The sequence below is a fragment of the Salvelinus alpinus genome, chromosome 9 (genome assembly GCF_045679555.1).
Source record: "Salvelinus alpinus chromosome 9, SLU_Salpinus.1, whole genome shotgun sequence".
In the NCBI taxonomy this organism is placed as follows: Eukaryota; Metazoa; Chordata; class Actinopteri; order Salmoniformes; family Salmonidae; genus Salvelinus; species Salvelinus alpinus.
The window spans coordinates 38,435,910-38,453,576 of record NC_092094.1 but is presented as its reverse complement, the minus strand read 5'-3'; positions in this window follow the sequence as shown (position 1 = coordinate 38,453,576).

Genomic DNA, 17,667 nt, shown 5'->3' with positions numbered 1-17,667 from the left:
CTGCCGTAAATCCACGGTTTCTGGTTTGGGAATGTTTTAATCGTTGCTCTGGGTACGACATCGTCAATGCACTTCCTAATGAACTCGCTCACCGAATCTGCATATTCATCATTGTTGTTGTTGGACGCCGTGCGGAACATATTCCAATCCGCGTGATCAAAGCAGTCTTGAAGCGTGGATTCAGATTGGTCGGACCAGCGTTGAACAGACCTGAGCGCGGGAGCTTGTAGTTTTAATTTCTGTTTGTAGGCTGGAATCAACAAAATGGAGTCGTGGTCAGCTTTTCCGAAAGGAGGGCGGGGGAGGGCCTTATATGCGTCGCGGAAGTTAGTATAACAATGGTCCAGAGTTCTGCCAGCCCTGGTCGGACAATCGATGTGCTGATAGAATTTAGGGAGTTTTGTTTTTAGATTAGCCTTGTTAAAATCCCCAGCTACGATGAATGCAGCCTCAGGGTGTGTGGTTTCCAGTTTACAGAGAGTCAGATAGAGTTCGTTCAGGGCCATCGATGTGTCTGCTTGGGGGGGAATATATACGGCTGTGATTATGACCGAAGTGAATTCCCTTGGTAGATAATGCGGTCTACATTTGATTGTGAGGAGTTCTAGATCAGGTGAACAGAATGACTTTAGTTCCTGAGTGTTGTTATGATGGTCACACCACGTCTCGTTAATCATGAGGCATACCCCCCCGCCCCTCTTCTTACCAGAAAGATGTATGTTTCTGTCTGCGCGATGCGTGAAGAAACCAGCTGGCTGCACCGACTCCGTTAGCGTCTTTTCAGTTAGCCATGTTTCCGTGAAGCAGAGCACGTTGCAATCCCTGATGTCTCTCTCGAATGTTACCCGTGCTCGGATTTCATCGACCTTATTCTCAAGAGACTGGACATTGGCGAGTAGTATGCTAGGGAGTGGAGCGCGATGTGCTCGTCTCCGAAGCCTGACCAGGAGACCGCTACGTTTGCCCCTTTTTCGGCGTTGTGTAGCTTCGCCGGCTGGGATCAGGTCCATTGTATTGGGTGGAAGGCAAGACACTGGATCCGTTTCGGGAAAGTCATATTCCTGGTAGGAAGGGTGGTTAGTTGACGTTAATCGTATATTCAGTAGTTCCTCCCGGCTGTATGTAATGAAACTTAAGATCACCCGGGGTACCAATGTAAGAAATAACACATAGAAAAACAAAATACTGCATATTTTCCAAGGAACGCGAAGCGAGGCAGCCATCCTGTTCGGCGCCGGAAGTACCAGAGTACCCATTGTTCTGTTCCTCAGGTGGGGTCACAGCTCTAACCTCATCTGATCAAAACCTCATCTAATCATGATGCCATGTATACAGGCTTCCATTTCTATATACTTTACTATGGTTATTGGAAAGGAAAATATGTTTGAAAGACACATAGGAAGTGTGTGTGTGTGTGTGTGTGTGTGTGTGTGTGTGTGTGTGTGTGTGTGTGTGTGTGTGTGTGTGTGTGTGTGTGTGTGTGTGTGTGTGTGTGTGTGTGTGTGTGTGTGTGTGTCCATTCATTCTTTCACTATGTGACACAGGTGAGCGAAGGCGAGGAGGATCACCAAATGTTATTTCCAGCACAGTGATTGGGCTGTCTCTTCTCTGGGTAGCGGAGGAAAAGGAAAGGGGGAAACAGTGCAATTATTTTGCCGTGTTTGGGAGCCAGCTGTGGATCCCTTCAACAGCACAGGCTAATTTATGGCTGCTCGGCGCTTTCCCGGGACTGAGTCAAACCCCCATTCTCCCCTCCAGAGCCCTTTCTCTACTACCACTGCGAGTCCTGCAGCATTCTCATCTAACGCTGACACTTCTGCTGCTCTCTCCCTCCTCTATTACTGCATCCCATCTTATTCCACAGATATTCTGTTCACTCTTTAGTCTTCTCTTCTCTGCAGATCCAGTCACAACAGACACAGTCCACCTGTTTAGCTCAAATTATTTGTGTCTATTGTTTATAAGCTCTAAAAGATATCTATTACTGATTGATTCAACAGTGAGTAACACAGAGCCCTTGGTTTGTTCCCTACATAGTCCCATTGATTGTCTATTATGGTAGAAACACACCAGGAAATCTGACTGCCGATAGGTACTTAGCACCGTAGGAGGCCTTTCCTTCTCTTGCTAGAACAAAAGACGCCACTGCTGTGTACCGACCTGATACCGACGAACCTGCCGTTTCTACTTGTAGAATCACAATGCTCGTCAGAGGCCGAGAACTTGACTTTGAGCCAATCAGAAAGCACGAACCTCCACATGGGGGAGAAGACAGAAGTGACGAGAAAAAGGAAAAAGTGCACACAACACTAAATGCTTTACCAAGCTAGCTATCTAGCAAGATGAATAAATAATGTAACTAGCTATGCTAGTTATCTAGTTGTAGCCATCTGGTTAGTATCAACAAGGGCTTACAACTTATTCTAGCTAGCTAGCAACAACATTAGCGCAGCTTGCTAGTTAGCATACATTAGCTACAACAGGCACAAGCCAAACAAGCTACTGCCGCCTTGTGGCCTGGAGTATTTCAACGAAGCAAATATCAGACGTAAAACTGTGTCAACTGCCGACACTCTTGGCATAGGTGCTAAGTACCTATCGACAGTCACATTTCTCAGTGTGTCTTACAGTATTTACAGGAGTCATTATCTACTTCATGTTCCTCATGGTTTTCTCCGTGGTTGTTAATGATATACAGTGTTTTTCTGTGCAGAACTGCTGCCTCCTGTCAGTGTCCGATATCAGGCTGACTTGAGAGATAGCAGAGGAACTCACAGTTGTGCTATTCTTTTCCTCTAGTTACTAATGCCATCACAGTACATTACGTTTCTACATAGAACATTGTTCTCACACACACACACACACAAACATACATACAAACATACACACACACACACACAGGCTCACACACGCACATGTTGTATTACTGTAATGAATACCACTATTCTACTACTACTATTGTACAATAATATAATTGAAGTTGCATTCCATTCATGTACAACAAAGTTGTCTAAAACTTTACCTTATCTTGTCATCCTCCTCCCCTCTTCCTTACTTTCTTTGTAGCATCTCTGTTGCTGTCTGCCTCCCTCCATCTGCTCAGGACACTGCTAAATTGGTTGACATCAGACATTTACACCATGGATGGAAATATCACACCCAATAATAGCTTGACCCTCAAAGGCCCTGCTAGCCATAGAAGCCATTTTCCTTTTGTTCACTGAGACAGAGGACAATATGGAGACAGTGATTAGACTGAGGAAGGAGGGATAGAATCAGACATGGGAAAGATCATGTGTGATTTCTCTGACCACAATTGTAGTCTTCCCTCCCTGGAGCCCAGAGCGCCATTAAAAACTCATTTTTACAGATTCATGATAGAAACCAATCCTCCGAGTGACTAATGGTCTCATCCACACACCGGTCATTAACGATCTGATCATCAAACATTAGGATAATTACTGTATGTGCCATTCTACAACTACCCTAAGCATTAATGACTTGCCTACTTTACAAGAACCAAGACAGTGTCAATCCAGTAATGTATTACATTTTAGGATGACACCGGTTGACACAAACACATTTCTGTGGTTTTGGTCACATTAACACTAAGAAACCAGTAATGTGTTAATGTGTTGAAAATCCCTAATTCTTTGCATAGTCAACTTACACACAGCTCTGACACACACACACACTTACCCCACCACACATGCCACCAGGGGTCTTTTCACAGTCCCCAAATCCAGAACAAAGTCAAGAAAGTGTACAGTATTATATAGAGCCTTAGTGCAGGGAACTCCGTTCCCGTCACGTCCTGACCATAGTGCTTATGTGTTTTGCTTGTTTTAGTGTTGGTCAGGACGTGAGCTGGGTGGGCATTCTATGTTGTGTGTCTAGTTTGTCTGTTTCTGTGTTCAGCCTAATATGGTTCTCAATCAGAGGCAGCTGTCAATCGTTGTCCCTGATTGAGAATCATATATAGGTGGCTTGTTTTGTGTTGGGATTTTGTGGGTGGTTGTTTTCTGTGTCAGTGTTTGTGCCACACGGGACTGTGGCGGTTAGTTTGTTTTGTTATTTTGTAATTGTATATTGTTTTCATGTTATTAAATCATGGAAACTTACCACGCTGTACATTGGTCCTCCGATCCTTCTCACCTCTCCTCGTCCGATGAGGAGGACGAAATAGACTGCCGTTACAGTTCCATCTCATATTGCTCAAATAAACAGCAAACCTGGTTTCAAAAAACAGATAAAGCAACACCTCACGGCACAAGGCCTCTCCCCTATTTGACCTAGATAGTTTGTTAATGTATTGGTATTGATATGTAGGCTACGTGTGCCTTTTATTTTTTATTGATGTAGTTCTGTCCTTGAGCTGTTCTTGTATATTAATGTTCTGTATTATGTCATGTTTCATGTTTTGTGTGGACCCCAGGAAGAGTAGCTGCTGTGTTTGCAACAGCTAATGGGGATCCTAATAAAATACCAAAAAATACTACTTTGGCCTATCATATTACAGAATATCCCTTGGTGAACCAGGTGCTGTGAATGACATTGTCACATTTTGTTTTTAGTCTTACTGTTGTGATTGATTGTTTATATTGGTTTATATTGTGTCTCCCCAACAGGTCTGTATACTACCCAGCCTGTTATTTATAGTGTTCAGAGAGTCTTTGTTTCCTTCCATTCAGCAGATCAGAGGCTGATGCTGTGTCTGATGTGCACATCAGTCCCATGAGAGGAGCAGGCATCAGACTCTGTACTAGACTGTACTAGACCACAGGCAGGTCAATAACGAGGCTGATCACCGGAGAAAACCGCTTAACCACAACTCAACAAAAACTGCTCCTGTCTGCATCTCTCTCTCTCTCTATCTCGCTCTCTCTCGCTCTCATTCTCGATCTCTCTCGTATAATGTAGCTGTGGCGATTGGCTATTTGTGCCACAGAGACAGGTGAACACCCTTTTAATTCCTTGCTTGCCATCCTAAGGCAGAACACATTTTTAAGAAAGCACAGTGTTCCCTCTGTGATATTTGGAAAATAAGTGGAAACCATAAATAGATGTAAATTAGAACAACCATAGTTAAGGGGGAATGGAGAGAGGTCAGAGTCATTAGGCAAACAATACTGTCCAGTCTACTCATTTGGTTTTATTTTATCCCGCAGTTTCAAGAGAGAAATTTAAATTTACCAAACTCCAAATCCATTTTTCCCGAGAGAGAGTAAACACAACCACCACTGTGTAAACATTAAACACAAACATATAATGAATAGACTACAGACATACCCCTCAAGGCTCTCTAGTTTGAAGGACGTGAAACCCTTTGTTCTCTTACCAATCTTGTATTGTGAAACTGAGTGACATGCTCTCACAACAAAACACTTGAACACAAGTCTGTGGAAAATCAGTGAGGGTTGCGAGAGAGTGAGCAATACACATCTGAAGGATGGGCCAAAGTTCATAGGTGACAGTGTCCAGCTGTCAGCTTGTTCATGTAACCAGAAGCTGCAGAGAAAACCCTTCCTCGCTCATCTCCCTCAACTGCACAATTACAGGTTCTCTTCCTCGACACCTGGGCACCATAGCCAGGAGAAAGATAGAGGGAGGGAGATGGAGGAAAGAGGGACAGATCAATCACATTTGTATTGTATGTTTTTTTTGTCTCTGTTTTGATGTAGATGCCAATGTGTGAAATGATTTGGCACTGCAGATGTCCTATTTGCTCTGCCAGTGATGTTATTTGACTTTGAAATTTGGATTTGGGAGAAAAGGGAAAGGCTTGAATGATGGGTGTGTGTGAAAGAGAGACGGAACACAAGAGAGGCGAGAAAGCGAGAGAGTGGAGAAAATCTGTAAAACAAACACAGAAAGTAATAACAGAGACAGAGCAAGTGAATGGAGGAGGAGGAGGATGAGGAGGAGGAGGAGGAGGAGGAGGATGAGGTGAGAAGGATATGAAAGAAACAGTAGAGTGGGAGCGGATCAAAACAAGCTAGGGATGAAAAATGAAATTATGAGATGAAAAGAGACGCTCTGAGGGGTTAACAAAGCCATTGGTTGGGGGAGGAGGGGCGGGTCACTCTCTATAGGAGAACCAGTGGCGACCCGTCATTCAGGGTGGTTGGGGCAGCCCCACCTGTTTTACATGTTATTTTGGCATTAATTCATGTCACATATTAGTTTGCAAACAATGTAAAAAATAATAATAAAGCCGCATACAAACATGATCTCTTTGGAGCTGCCTTACTCAAGAAAGCGAAAGTGTTTAAGCCTAGCTCAGTAATTTGTTTTGGTGGAGGGACAGCCAGTGAAAATACAGAGCTTAGGCGTTGGTAATCTTCTCTAGTTGCGCCATGATTGGCTCAGTGTTCTGTCACTCATCAGGACACTTTGTCAATGGCAAATCTACAGGGAGAGCTAGGCAGTTCAAGCCCCCTTGGGTGCTGCCATAAATATACATTAGAAGTGCCCGTCCAAGAAGGCTCAAGGTTGTTCGCCACAGATAAGATAACGTCAAATGAGGTTATATCTACTGTAGCTTTGATTGGACTGACATCATACTTTCACAAGCATAGCTAGCAAGCTAGACAAATTATGAAATACCTCGACAATCTACTGGCAAATCCTTTTCAATCCTTGTCATATGAAGAAAAATGATAGATAAAACGTATCGGTGCTCAATGACCATTGGTCATAAACATTACACAACAAGTCGGAAATCGCAAATTCAACAATGAGTGGTTTGGAAGGAATCAACGGCTAACTGCAAGTATCGCAAAGCAATCACTATTTTGCTTCCCCTGCCTGCTATTTGGTGGAGGGTGTGTGGTCCAAGTCTGGGTTTAAGGATTTAAAATATCTGTCTGAAAGGGTCTCTTTTCCAAGCTTAAAAGGATAAACATTCACTCGTAACACCATGGGACAGAAAAGGTTGAATACATTGGCCATGTTGTCAATGCAGCATGACTTCTCAGACTTCAGTGCGTTCAAGATAACTGGGAACTCTCAAAAAAATTGGTCATTCAACTCTGAATTCTTTCAAGAGCTCCGACCTGAAAATCATTGATGTCATGAATCGACCTTGTTTTTTTCTGAGTTCCCAGTTGTTTTGAAAGCAGCATAAATCCAGACTTTGATGACAAAGTTTGCCCACAAAAAGGACTGCTGCAAATTCAAAAATATGTATTGTATACAGCTGCATGAATGATGTAATATGCCAGGGAGATATGTATACTGTAACTAAGAAAATAATACTAAGTGTATGATGTGTAGTAAGCTGTTAGTAGCACATGTGTCTCACCATAAGAATTTGGTCCCTCTCCCCCTCAGAACTTAGCCTACTGTTCTGACTTGGTGGTGCACATGTAGCCTATAGCCTGTCTTGGAAAAATATCATCATTGAATATTGTAATAGCTTTCGTTATATGCCCCCATTATTTATCCTACGGTTCTGACTTTGTATGCAGGGAGAATACTGTAAGAACGGCCCATGTTCTGAATTCTGTCGCTGTATATTTCAAAAGTGCTGAACAAATAGTTAGACTACTTGCTCATTAATGTCTTAATTGAAATTACGGCTTGCCACTTATTCGTTCATCGTTCCCTTATGCCATAGTTTGTACATCTCAATTGTTATATTGCTTATATATTATAGGTCTATCTCATTAGTATCTTATTCATCATTTTAGGCAATGTTGGAATGATTTCATTGTTTTGCTTACTTTGTGTATTATAATTAGGTCGTGTGCTTTTCTTCATGAGGAGGGGATACTATATAATGTTGTTGGGTATGTAACCCTGTTTGCCAGTGACAGTCTCTTCCCATTCAAATCTTTTTTTTCTACAAAAAGTTCAATAATAGACCCATGAAATTCCAGTTAATATTGCGAGGGTTGATTTGTTTTTTGTCTGTGCGTCGGTATATTGTCTATAAAAGTGGATCCTCGTGATTGTATTTTCCTTCGTTTTTAGACCACATAGGCCTAATAAAATAATACAATGTTGTGTAGTGGTTTTGCTGGCATTCATCCCAAATTTTTTTTTGAGTTTGCCCCAAGATTTACATGCTAAAGATTTACATGCTAAAATCGCCACTGAGGAGGTCAGAGGTTGGCTCGGACTCCTGCATCTAGAATCACTTCGCCCTGCGTTCACACTACACACATGCATCACATACTACACACTACACACCATATCAGCCATCACACAAAAGACAACACTGTTGCTGATGCCCACCTATTTTCAGGACCTCAAGACGTATTTACTTGACAGATACACACACCTGTCACACCCTGGCCTTAGTATTCTTTGTTTTCTTTATTATTTTAGTTAGGTCAGGGTGTGACATGGGGAATGTATGTGTTTTTGTAGTGTCTAGGGTGGTTGTATGGTTTAGGGGGTTAAATAGAGTAGATGGGTTTGTGTTTAATATAGGTGTCTAGCTGTGTCTATGGTTGCCTGAATGGTTCTCAATCAGAGACAGATGTCATTAATTGTCTCTGATTGGGAGCCATATTTAAGGCAGCCATAGGCACTAGGTTAATGTGGGTAATTGTCTATGTTGTACGTTTGTAGCCTGTGTGTGCACTTACGTTATTAGCTTCACGATTCGTTTGTTGTTTTGTTTTCAGTTTGTTATAGTGTTTGTTGCGTGGTTTTTTTCCCCTTTCTCTACAATAAAAGAGAATGTATTTTGCACACGCTGCGCCTTGGTCCACTTTCTCTCAGCAAGACGATCGTGACAACACCCACCAAGTTGTGCTGTGTCCATGCTGTCCACTACTCCCAACATCCCCTAGTGGTGAGTGAATGAGTAGAACTGGCGACTTCCCTCTCTCTCTCTCTCTCTCTTTCTTTGTGCTATTTAGTTTATCAGTTAGTTTCTCAATTCTGCAGTCGGTCCCAGACAGTGTTGAACACAGCCAGACTCATTGTACAGATGTAGGAACTTAATTTCCTCTTTTGTAAATGAGAATTTTTCTGCATAGCAGGAAATTTTGTGTATTCAAGGTTTAACAAGGCTTCAAACTTTTGTAATTTCCACTTTAAAATGTCCACCTTGAAAATTCCAATAATTATAATCCACATAATAATTCACATTTCCTGTTGCTGCAGAATTGTTTTCCTGCTGTAGCAAACTGGCTCAAATCAAGATCCTACATCTGTTGTCTTCCTGCTCTCAGGTTTCTCTCTTCAGCTGCCACGTATCTGTTGGCGTAACATACTTCTCCGTTACTCCCCCCAGCTGCTCTCTTCAGGATACCTTTCTTATGTGTGTAATTGTCGTTAAAGGCTAACTTTAAAAGGGAGGGGGCACTCCACTTCAAGTTATTAATGGGTCCTTTTGATCGTCCCAATATTTCAACCGCTGGGGGGGTGAGATCTGCATGTTGCCACGGTAACAGTGTCTGGCCCTCCAGATGCAAGTAAATGAGTCTGCACAGGTAAATGTGTCAGACCATCTCTGTCAGGTTATTGTTTCGCCTGCTACCCCCAGGCACACACATAGACACACACACACATGGACACACACACAAGCACACATAGACACATACACATGGACACACAAACAAGCACACATAGACACATACACGCAGACACACACAGACACAAACATACACATACACAACTCTTTCATTTTTATGAGGGGTTAACACACATTGTGTGTGCATGTGTAACTTTAGTGTGAAAGCTGTGCTAATGTAATTGAGTGTGTCTTGACAAATCAGAGTGTGAGTCTGTGCATTCTGTGAGAATATGGTGACAATAGGCTTTTTGTAGATTATCTCATACCCTTATTGCCATCTCCTTTTAGGTAAATAAACACCTTTCTTTTAGCACAAGGCTAAACACAACTTTTGCAAGGAGCTACATATACAGGCACACATAATGTTTATTTCTCTCTCACTGTGCCCTGAAAGAAACGTCGATTTGGAAAAAATATATATTTTCCCTCAGCCAATCGTGGGCCTCCACGCTTGCTAAATTGAGGAGTTGAATGTCATGAATTCTTAATGCTTAATGAGCCCATCAGCCCTTGAGTAAAGGCGCTGTGTAGTGCTTCAGCTAATTGGCTTCAGTGGCTGTGCTCTCCAGCTGTGGTGGACTGGAAGCGTAGGAGAGAGGGATGGAGAGAGAGAGAGATAGGGGTGCAGAGAGTTAGAGAGCTAGACGGAGAGGAGCAGGTTTGTTTGGGGAGGTGAGGTAAGGTGAGCAGCCAACAGGTCCAGTGGTCCTGGTCCATAGCATTTGTACCATTAGAGGTTTTCCTCCACTTTGGTTGTTTTATTGGACTTTTGTTTTCTTGATGTCTTATCAGTGATGTTTCATAGCAGAGCTTAGACAGAGACGCACAAACACATACTGCACACACACACACACACACACACACACACACACACACACACACACACACACAACAAGCCTCATTTTCTAAGCTGTTTTGGAGCCTAAAGGTTAACTATTCAATCATGTGATTTGTCCACAACATTGGCCAATGAATAGTTGCAATAATATGTTCATTCCTCTTTGTGTGTATAGTTACATGGAAGTTAGTAATGTGTACAGATTACACACAGAAGAATGAACATTTGAAGCTTTATTGACAGATACACCATTCAATCCACTGCCTCCCCCTCTGTGGTCACTGACATATGTGGGGTACTACACTTACTGATACTACACTTACTCCTGCTCTCCTTGCTTTCTCTACATAACCACTGCAATTGGTGAAAGATGCACACAGGCACACACCAGTAGCCCCTCCTTACCCCCTCATCTCCCTCTCTAGTGTCCCCCCTCCCGTGCTCTCTGTGCCTGTCCCGACACTTGCACCAATTACTGGGAAAGCGCAGAACCATGCCTAAATCTGTGGTGGAGGTGGAGAGGCATGTCTGTCCATGCTGTCCTGTGGAGAGGAAACAGACTCACCACCAGTCTGCCGCGGCTGCAGGAGGCCTGGACTGTGTAGGATCAGGCCCATGTGGCAGGGTTTCCCAAACTCAGTCCTGGGCCCCCCTGTGTCAGCGTTTTGATTTTTTGCCCTAGCACTACACAGCTGATTCAAATAACCAACTCATCATTAAGCTTTGATTATTTGAATCAGCTGTGTAGTGCCAGGGAGGAATTATTCTTTTTATATATTATGAATTCGGTGGGTAGAGTCGTGATGATGAAGGAGAATAAGAGAGCTTTTGTGTTTTCTATCTCTTGTCCTTCTGTAAGGACTGTCACATTTCTCTCTCAATGGTGAGATGCACTCCAGATCATCACGGTCACTGAGGAAGTAGTCTTGTTGGTATGTTTAATAGTAATAGATGTATTTTATATAGGCTTTTCGTTACATGTTGAATCTCAAAGTTGATTTAAAAACAAAACAAACAGTAATTAACAAAACAAATGTAGGAAGATCTGGCAGTTCTTGGGCGATGGTCTTCCACAACTTTAGATGTCAGGCAGTTCAGAAAGTTAGTATCTTGAGCGTAGGGAGCATTGATTGTGCAGCCAGGAAGGGAGGTAGACACATCTGACAGACAGGCCATGGAGCTCTTCATTGGGCACCTCGTCGTCTCCGATGTTCACTATTCCTCCTCTGTAGGTAGGCTGGATCCTCCACTACTGAAATGAAGCACCCAGAGGGGGTACCACAGGTTCAAATGTGGTGTGGCAAAATTTGTATGTGGCTCTCTGGGGCCTGGAGTTTTCCCTACTGTCATGACTTGGTCAGGTCATTGTTGTAGATAGCTTCCCTTTTTGTCTGTGCTATGACTATAGGGCTGGGTTTTTCTTGTCGGGTCATGTGAATTGGAAACACTCCTGGCCTAAGGTGGATCAAACTTTTTCAAACTACCACAAACCTCATTATTATTCATTCTGAATCTGATATCAAAAGAGCCACAACTTATTTTATGTGTAAGTCATAAAACCACTAACCTTGTGTTGTCCTGGTCTCCATCTGGCCCACCATAGGTTGGTTCCCTGACGCTCACTGTAGGAACTGAATGCCTGTAAAATCCATGTATTCAATCATTAAAACAACTACTTTCAACATTTTAATAAAAAATAATATCCCCCTTTTCGTAAAGTCGATTTTATTGAATGTCACTCATTCAATAGGCTGATGAGACAGCCTACAGTGAGTAGGTGAGGGTCCTGGGAAAGTGGTGCAAGGAAAATAACCTCTCACTCAACATGACCGCAATGGAATAAGTGGAAAGTTTTAAGTTCCTCGATGTACACATCACTGATGATCTGAAATGGTCCACCCGCACAGACAGTGTGGTGAAGAAGGCGCAACAGCGCCTCAATTTGTCTTGGCCCCAAAAACCCTCACAAACTTTTACAGATGCACAATTGAGAGCATCCTGCCGGCCTGTATCACCGCCTGCTGGGGCTGTCTGCCCAACTCATCACCGGGGGCAAACTACCTGCCCTCCAGGACACCTACAGCACCCGATGTCACAGGAAGGCCAAAATGATAATCAAGAACATCAACCACCTGAGCCACGGCTTGTTGCCTTCATCCAGAAGGCAAGGTCAGTACAGGTGCATCAAAGCTGGGACCGAGAGACTGAAAAACTGCTTCCATCTCGAGGCCATCAGACTGTTAAATAGCCATCATTAGCCGGCTTCCACCCGGTTACGCAACCCTGCACCTTAGAGGCTGCTGCCCTATATACATAGACTTGGAATCACTGGCCACTGTAATAATGGAACACTAGTCACTTTAAAAATGTTTACATACTGCTTTACTCATCTCATATGTATATACTGTATTTTATTCTACTGTATTTTAGTCAATGCCACTCTGACATTGTGTAACGCTCGTCCTCCTCTTCGTCTGAGGATGAGCAAGGATCGGACCAATATGCAGCGTAGTGTGAATACATCTTGATTTATTTAAAGAAAGACGAACACGAAGAAGACTTGACAAAATACAAAAAAACAAATCGATGTGAACAGACCTGTACTTGAGAACATAAAACAAGAACGCACGAACAGGAAAGAAAGAACACACAAACGAACGAACGAAACGAAACGAAACAGTCCCGTGTGGCACAAACACTGACACAGGAACAATCACCCACAAACAAACAGTGAGAACAGCCTACCTTAATATGGTTCTCAATCAGAGGAAACGTAAAACACCTGCCCCTGATTGAGAACCATATCAGGATAATGAAAATGAACCCAACATAGAAACACATAACATAGAATGCATAGAACATAACATAGAACTAGCTAGCTATAGATTGGATCTATCAGGAATCAAGGTAAGACCCAAGTGCAGACTGTGAAATGTTTATTGTAACAACAGGGGCAGGCAAGCGACAGGTCATCGCAGGCAGGGGTCAGTAAACCAGAGGTGGGGTAACAGTACCGGGCGGCAGGCAGGCTCAGGGTCAGGGTAAGGCAGAGGTCGGTAATCCAGAGGGGGGCAAAGGTACAGATCGGCAGTCAGGGTCAGGGGCAAGCAGAGTGGTCAGGCGGGCTCGGAGTCAGGACAGGCAAGGGTCAAAACAAGGAGGGTGAGAAAAGAGAAACTGGAAAAAGCAGGAGCTGAGACACAAAACGCTGGTTGGCTTGAACGAACAAGACAAACTGGCCCAGACAGACAGAAAACACAGGAATAAATACCCAGGGGATAAGTGGGGAAGCTGGGGGACACCTGGAGGGGGTGGAGACAAGTGCAAGGACAGGTGAAACAGATAAGGGCGTGACACTCACTCCAGGGACACCACCTGGCGTTCCACCTGGGCGGATACCTGGTTGACCGGGGTGCCGGCGGTAAAAGTCGGCGATGATGGCCGGGTCCAGGATGTCTTTAGCTGGAACCCAGCACCTCTCCTCCGGGCCATAACCCTCCCAGTCAACCAGGTACTGGAGACCCCTGCCCCGTGGTCGAACCCTGGCTGGCCATCGATGACACGGGGGGAGGGATGGGCCTAGAAACAGAAGACAAGGGGCAGTCAGAAATGGTTTTGACTCTTGACACAGAAAAAGTAGGAAAAATACGGAGGGTACGGGGCAACAGAGGACAAACAGCAGAGGGGCTAATGATCTTGGAGCGGGGGGGAAAGGTATCGGCTTCCGGGGGTGTAGCCGTGGCACTATAGCGGCGTGCCAGCACCTCAGGCTTGAGCTTCTTGGATACCGGTTGGTGCTGCAGAAGCGAAGTGACCCGGGTCTTCCTGAACCACTCCCGGAGGTCCTGGTACACTGCAGAGTTGGAGGAGAGGTACGGGGAAATTTCAAAGACGTCCTGGGACAGGCAAAGCTGACTTCAGGCAATGAGTGTAGCAGGACAGGCTCCAGCCCACAATGGCACCAGTAGCCCAGTCAATGGAGGGATTGTGTCGCTGGAGCCAAGATAATCCCAATACCACGGGAACCAACAGAGACTCAACCAGCAGGAATTGGATCGTCTCGCTGTGGTTCCCCGACACTCGTAGGTTGACGGGGGTGGTCTGGTGGGTGACTAGGCCTATAGAGCGCCCGTCCAGCACTCTAACACCCATGGGAATGGAGAGGGGTTGAGTGGGGATGCCCAGCTTGGACGCCAGGGTAACGACCATGAGACTCATATCGGCCCCCGAGTTGATGAGTATCTGGAGAGACTTGGACTGGTCGCCCCACAGCAGGGTGGCATGGAGAGGGGGGCGAGTAAGGGGAGAAGAACAATTATCTTTGAGACCCACCAGTGTACTCACTCCTACGAATGAGCTAGGTCTCTTGAAGGGACAGGTAGACACAAAATTGCCGGCAGTACCGCAATACAGACAACTCTGGGTCTCAAGTCTGCGTGCGCGTTCAGCTGGAGACAGCCTAGCCCTGCCGAGCTGCATCAGCTTGGGAAGAGGTGAATCGGCAGTCTCCGGAGGCTCTTGGAGGGACTCGGGTAAGCTCGGATCCTCTCGGAAACGTAGACGCCGGGGACTTCCGGAGTTCATCAGATGCAGGGTGGGATCCCTGAGTGAGTGATTGGGACCGCAATCGGACCTCTTCTCCCTCCTATGTTCCCGTTGCCGACCATCGATCCGGATGGTTAAAGTGATGAGTGAGTCGAGAGCCGTCGGTAGTCCTCGGGCTGCCAGCTCATCCTTTACCTCCTCTGATAATCCGTTAATCCATGCAGGAATGTGTCAAACAGTGCTTCCGGGTTCCAGGTACCCTCCGCTGCTAGCATGTGGAACTCCACCGCATAGTCTGCTACACTGAGGGTGTCCTGCCGAAGCTGGAGTAACTTCTGGGCAGCCTCTCTACGGGACATCGGAGCCTCTAAAACTTTTCTCACCTTCGCTACGAATACCTCCAGACTGAGGCAGATGGTGGATTGTTGCTCCCACACCGCCGTGGCCCAGGCGAGTGCCCTCCCGGACAGTGCGAGTGCCCTCCCGGACAGTGTAATAATGTACACTATCTTTGAGCAGTCCGAGGGGAACGAAGAAGTCTGCAGCTCGAAAACGAGGGAGCACTCGCAGAGAAAGGCCCGGGAGGTTCTGGAATGTCCATCGTAGCGCTCCTGGGGAGGGTAAGCGGGGTTCCCGGGAAACCGGGGTGACTGCGCTGCTACCAGCTGGGTTACTGAGGGGCTGGGAGGTTACCGTCATGGTAGGCTGCCTAGTAGGCAACCCATGGAATTTCTCCTGCTATGCGTCCAAGGTAGATTTGCGTCCGTTGTTGGCCCTTCCCAACAATGCAGAGAGAAAATATTAAAATTATAGACGAGGAGTAAATACCTAATGAGTAATGATAACTTGGCTATATACACTGGGTGCCAAGTCGATGGTACGAGGTAATTGAGGTAGATATGTATAGTATGTAGGGGTAAAGTGACTAGGAAACAGGATAGATAATAAGCAGTAGCAGCAGCGTATATGATGAGTCAAAAGAGTTGGTGCAAAAGGGTTCAATGCAGATAGTCCAGGTAGCAATTTGGTTAACTATTTAGCCGTCTTTTGGCTTGGGAGTAGACGTTGTTCAGGGTCCTGTTGGTTCCAGACATGGTGCATCGGTACCACTCGCCGTGCGGTAGCAGAGAGAACAGTCTATGACTTGGGTGGCTGGAGGCCTTCCTCTGACACCGCCTGGTCTAGAGGTCCTGGATGGCAGGAGGCTCAGCCCCATTGATGTATTGGGCTATACACACAACCCTCTGCAGCTCCTTTTGGTCTGATCCCAAGGAGTTGCCATACCAAGCGGTGATGCAGCAGTCAAGATGCTCTCAATGGTGCAGCTGTATAACTTTTTGAAGATCTGAGGGCCCATGCAAAACCTTTTCAGACTCCTTTAATTCAATCACGTAATCAATCAAACGTTAGGTAATCGATTTGATAAAATAGCTTGTCATCACATTAACCTCTAACGAGTCACAACCCCGGATCCGGGATCCCCCCCATCAAAAAAGCTGACTAGCATAGCCTAGCCTAAAGCCACAGGGATATCATATAATCAAATGTTCATGAAATCACAAGTCCAAGACACCAAATGAAAGATACAGATCTTGTGAATCCAGCCACCATTTCCGATTTTTTTAATGTTTTACAGGGAAGACACAATATGTAAATCTATTAGCTAACCACGATAGCAAAAGACACAACTTTTTTTTCTCCACCATTTTTTTCCTGCATGGGCAGCTATCACAATTTCGACTAAATAAAGATATATATAGCCACTAACCAAGAAACAACTTCATAAGATGACAGTCTGATAACATATTTATGGTATAGCATATGTTTTTTTTGAAAAATGTGCATATTTCAGGTATAAATCACAGTTCTACATTGCAGCTGCAATCTGAAATAGCGTTGGAAGCAGCCGGAATAATTACAGAGACCGACGTCAATTACCAAAATACTCATCCTAAAACATTTCTGAAAAATACACAGCATACAGCAAATGAAAGCCCAACATCTTGTGAATCCAGCCATCATTTCTGATTTTTAAAATGTTTTACAGGGAAGACACAATATGTAAATCTATTAGCTAACCACGTTAGCAAAAGACACCACTTTTTTTACTCCACCAGTTTTTTACTCCATCAGTAGCTATCACTAATTCGACTAAATAAAGATATATATAGCCACTAACCAAGAAACAACTTCATAAGATGACAGTCTGATAACATATTTATGGTATAGCATATGTTTTTTTAGAAAAATGTGCATTTTTCAGGTATAAATCACAGTTTACCATTGCAGCCACTATCACAAAACTCACCCAAAGCGACTAGAATAACTACAGAGAGCAACGTGTATTACCTAATTACTCATCTTAAAACATTTCTGAAAAATACACAGCGTACAGCAAATGAAAGCCCAACATCTTGTGAATCCAGACAATATTTCAGATTTTCTAAGTGTTTTACAGCGAAAACACAATATATCGTTATATTAGCATACCACATGAGCTAACATCACCCCAGCATTGATTCAAGGCAAAAAGCGCGATAACGTTATCACCACCAAAATATAGAAATTTCTTCACTAACCTTCTCAGAATTCTTCAGATGACAGTCCTGTAACATCATATTACACAATGCATATAGAGTTTGTTCGAAAATGTGCATATTTAGCATCACAAATCGTGGTTATGCTATGTAATCAGTCAAAACATGGCATGCATTCTGGCCGGCGCCATCTTGGAAGGGCACCTAAGTTTACGATT